Raw genomic sequence first — 5584 nt, forward strand, 5'->3', positions numbered from 1 at the left:
TCTCCCTCCCCCCCTCCCTCCCTCCCTCCCTCCGTCTGGTTATAAAATAGGGGAAAAAAATACTAGGAAGCAAATTTACTGTGCCATTAATTAACCTGCTTTGGGCCTGAAAAGCATCTTCTGTTACTATTTTGAGCAATACAACATGGTCAGCAAAGGACAAGACAGAAATGTTCTAAAGGGAGGAATCTAGCTGGCTTCAAAGATTACTCCTAAAAGGCGGTGGCCCTTAGCCTTGGATGCACATTAAAATCACTTGGGATATATTTAAAGTTCCAGTCAACAGACTTCTGATTTCTGCTTTGGCATGTAGTAGAGAGCTGAGAAGGGTGTCACTTATACACACACATCTTTACAACAAAAAGAGATGAACATACTGCAAGTTGATGGCTTTTCTTGATTATGGCTTTTCCTGAATCAGCTAATTACCCAAACTGAAATACAAAATATCAAGGGTTATAGGGGCTGAAGGTTGGTGGACGGATTGACCAGAAAAGGATGGCAGAAGAAATTTTGTGGATGATGGAACCATTTTGTATCAATGACTCTGGAGGTGGAAATGTGATACTATACATTTGTGAAGAAGACCCATCAAACAGTATACCATAAATAGTGAGGTATACTGTACTTTTGTGAATTTAAAAACCAATAAAGGAAAAAGCGATCCTGATTTTGAGATCAATTAAATCAGCATTTCTGAGAATGGGATCTTGGCATCAATCAGGTGATTCCAATATGGATGTAAAATAGAGAACTTCTTCTAGAGTTGCCATTGATCTTTGTGAATTTATTATAGTATAAGCATTGGTTCCTATACTTCACTGGCCATTGGAATCACCTGGAATCTTTGAAAAATACTGATGTCTCTTATTTCAAGGCACTTTGATTTAATTCGTGAGATTATATAGCTATCAGAAATTTTAAAAGCTCTTCTGGTGATTCTAATGTGCAGCAAAGTTTGAGAACTACTGGTCTAGAGCAGTGATTCCCAAACTTTAATCTGCATCAGAATCATCTGAAAAGTTTGTTAAAATACAGATTACTGCGGCCCAGAGATTTTTGATTAAATAGATCAAAGCTGGTGTCTAAGAATTTGCAGTTCTAATAAGTTCCCAGATGATGCCAGTACTGCTGGCCTTTTGACAATTACTGGTCTTAGAACAGTGCTTCTCAGTTTTACTGTGCATAAAATCACTGAAGTCAAAATAAAAATTATGAGCCATTGATCTAGAGTAAGTCTTAAGATTCTTCAATTCCAACAAGCTTCAATGTAATGTTATTGGATTCAAGACAACAGTTTGATTAACAAGGTCTCTAGAATCTTGCATGACTTATGAAGCAGCAGCAGCAGCATCTGTTAGTTTTGTGTACATTTAAAGTTTGAAAAGTATGCTCTAGAGGTTGATGGGTATTAAATACTGTATTCTCTGCAACCTGATTTTCCATTAGTCAGCACATTAAGTTTTGACCTCTCTCTCTCAGAAGATAAACTTGCTTACCTATGTGCATAATAATTTATAAATTCATAATAAAAAATGTGAGTACAAAGGCAGATGAATACATCAGGGCCAGCAAATTTCTCCATAGTAGGGAAAACCACAGAAAATCAACTTATTGGAAGATGGCTTAATGAGTGAGAAATAGTTAAGGAATTCAAGTGAAATGCCTCCCAGATTCTGATTGGGTGTCTTGTCTCATTCTAGTATAATGTGTCCCTCTTGGGCATATCATTAATGGCCTATGAATAATTGCCTGCAGATCAGCCTCTCTCCCTAGTTCAATCAGTTGTTCTCAAGAAGGTGAAGTCACCAATTACAGAGTATGTTGGTGGTTTCCTCCAAAGGCTGGTGTGGGTATGAGTAACTGAAAACTGTAGGCCCCTCTTTAGTATAAAAACTCAGATGAAAATAAATATTTTTGCCATTAAATAGCTTGTGATAAAGTTAAGCTTCTAGCAGAATAAAGCCAAAAGTTAATGAAAGAGTGTTTGCTCTTAGCTTTTAAAAAATTAATTTTTAATTTATCATGACTTAGTTAAAGAAAAGAAAAAGTGACCTGCATATCTTTCTATATTTGCATATCGTAATGCATCTTTACTTTCTAAATGAAAAGAACAGAAGGTGGGCTCTGTTCGATATGGAAACCAACATTGTTTCAATCAGGTTAGAGCCTCTATAATAAAGCATTTATGAAGCAAGCAGAACTGTTCCCCCTTTGATGGGAATTGATATGTGCTTTTCCATGTTTGGGGTCATAGTGACAAAGTCTGAGGATAATGTCTCAGCCACAGGGCCAAATTATTTAGAAGAATATGGGTAGGACTACTTCAAGAACATTAGCAGGCATTAAGTTTAGGGAGATAAACAATAGCTTTGATTATTGAGCTATACAGTTTACTTCTGCACATATATTAATGTATATGTGCAGAATAAATTTACATTTTACTTTTATCCTATTCTTCCATTAAAATAAACACAGCCATAAATTGTGATGCTTGATTTCCATATAAACATGTAAAATTCAAGGTATTGGTCTTTGAACAGCCTAATAAGGCTTTTTAGGTGACAAAATAAAAGTGTATTATATTTCTCATGAAGTCTCATTAAATCATAATGTGGAAACAAACTGGTAAACTTCCCAGGTTACATATTGGCCACAAATATTGATAAAGATTTTTAGCCTGGCTACACAGTATAATTACCAATCTTCCCTGTAACTCCTCACTTCCATTCTTGTATAATTGGTCTGGGTAATGTCTAGACATTGTTATTTTTCATCTTGAAAATGTCCTTCAAATGAGAGGGAGAAAGAAACCTCAGCAAATGTTTAAAGTACAGTAAACAATTTTATGTTTTAGTATACAAAGGACTCCCCTGACCTCCTAGCAACTGTGATTCAGAAACTATTTAGAACTTGTGTGTCCTCACAGTTCCATATTGTCATATTTATGAATTTGCTAACAGATCTCTAGCAATGCCAAGGAGCCTCTAGGGTAGAACATACTTGTAGTAGCAATGAGGTTTTCAGGTATTTGGACCTGGAAAAGGCAGACTGAAAAAACACATGAGGAGAATTAGATAAGATCAGTCGTGTCAATCCATCACATTTGTCTCTCTCTTTGTAAGTCTAGAAGATTTCTTTTGTTACAAAGAATTAGTAAAGTCTGATAATTATTGAAATATGAATTATCGAAATATAAATAAGGAAAAATTTAAGACCTTAAAATATTTCTTGACTAATACTTTAGATTAAACAGACCCAAGAGAACAATTGGTTATAGATAGTTTCTGGACCATTGAGGATAATGTATTGTCTAACTTTTGGCTACTTATGTAGGAGAAATCATATTAAGAGTTAAAAATCATATTCAGTTCCATAGTTGGAAAATGCTCCATAAGCACAGGTGAAATTTCAAGGCTCGATTCAGTATCATAACATTGCCAACAGGCTAGAACTAAAGAAATGGCGGACTAGCAATTATCAGTCAAGGAAGTTCCTTCTCTTCTGTTTCCTACGTCATGACAAAATTATATGTTTTTTATTCAACAGTAAGAACTCTCTCTGCGAAGCTTGTAAAATATGAATACATAACCAGCTGAACAAGAGCCAGCAGCTAACCACAAACCATCTTCCAATACCTTTCACAGTAATGGAATTGCTGACGTTTCCCTGGAGCACATTTTGCAGAAGCAAGATTATTTCAGTGGTGTGATCGACAGTATCTGAGTAAAAATAACCAGAAGAGAATAATACTTCACAATGTAATGGCAGCCTCTGATTATGAGTTCCCCAAAGCCTGGTATAAGCAAGAGAAAAACAGGTGTAGCTCCAATTTAATATATAAGAGCTTATGAACTAAGAATTCTATTATTTTCCATTGCAAATACATAGAATGTTTTGCAGTGAGTGTTTTAATTTTACACCTCAAAGACTTTGGTTTCAGTGTCAGAAGCAGTAATAGAAATGTCATGAGTAGATTAATATTTTTCTATAGAGTATGCAGAATTCAAAGAAGGTGATGGAAAACAGTGAATTCAGTATGTAGGTATGTTTATGCCTGTACATGTTTGTATATAATATAATTCTTTGTCTCAGGGTCAGTACTGCTCTGTGAAAATCTTAGCCGGGAGAGAAACACGTCTGAGGATTCTAATATCACCTTTTGAAAATAAGGCAATAAAAAATAGCCATTGTACACTATTTGTGGCAGGGTAGATAAAAGAATTGCAATGCAGTTGACCTAAAAGCACATTGTCAATTAATACACCAAATCTGTGGGCTGCAGAAAAACAATATAAAAAACACAAGGCTTGTGACTATGTCAGGGATGATGAAGCTCAGCCTGAGGCTTTCAGACAGGAATTTCCTGCAAATAATAGCCGTGGTTTTAGATTAAAAAAATGAAAAATTTCCAAGTGCCCACTATAGAAGGGACCACTGTTACACAATAGATTTTCTGTGTCATTTGCATACAAATATGACAGTGATGTCAATATTATCCAAGGGTGAATCCAGATTTGTGTAACATGAAGGTTATATAATATGGGTGTCTTCTTTCTAGAAAAGAACATAAATATATACAACTTTTGAAAATTAAATTATTTACTCAGTGAACACATTTTTAGACCTTCTCACAGCTTTGGAGTAGCCTATAAAACTGAGAGGCTCTGCAGTGTAAGCTTCAATGGCTTCATGGTGATTCTACTTCTGCTACTACCACCTTAGAAAAGCTGACTTACTTTCCTACAGAATCTTAAGCCAAGTAAACTCTCTAAACAAAAACTAAGCTTCATTTTGATAAGTATGAATATGATAACCTTTATTTTAAAATTATTTAAAACAAAAAAGTCATTAATTTCCAGTAGCCTATGGTACTTGGGGGAAAAATAGGAAGTATGTTGAAATTTAGCACAAGATACAAAGTTGTGACTTTGAAGTAATAAATTTAGCAGTGTTCCTGTAGTTGTATGTATTTGCAATAATAATCAGTAAAACTTACATAGTGCTACTCCATGGAGAGTACTGATCTAAGTTTTATGTATGTATACATTTGTTCATTTTAACTTTAAACAAATGATTGGTTTGGCACATAGAACTTAGCAAGTTGTCCATGGTCTGAGGAATATTAAGTGGCACAACGCAAATTTGAGCCTAAGTAGTCTTCTTCAGGGTCTGCTTTTAGCTACTTCTCTCTATTTTGCCTTTCTTCCTGTGTGCTGTGTTGGTTTGGTGCAGTGGAAGACCAGCATTACCTGTGTACGATGATAGTCTGGCCATTTCCCTGTGTATAATGGTGATCTGGTGCAGACCAAAAGGCCAGTGCTCTCTCTGTGTGCAATAATGTTCTGTTGTCAGCAGTAGCCAAATATCAGACATTGGGGATTGGTGCAGAAGCTTGTGAATTATCCTAGTTCAAAAGAGAAACTATATAATGATTATAGGCCTTTATTTCCTCATTTTTCAAACAATGGTTTTATAACTACTTTTTTAAATGTACTTTCCAGGTCTTGTGTCCTGACAAAAAATATACATTCTATTTTTGCTTATGGTTGTGAAAGCCCAATTTGACATCAATGACTATATT

Source organism: Pteropus vampyrus, unplaced genomic scaffold (genome assembly GCF_000151845.1).
Source record: "Pteropus vampyrus isolate Shadow unplaced genomic scaffold, Pvam_2.0 Scaffold97, whole genome shotgun sequence".
Classification (NCBI taxonomy): domain Eukaryota; kingdom Metazoa; phylum Chordata; class Mammalia; order Chiroptera; family Pteropodidae; genus Pteropus; species Pteropus vampyrus.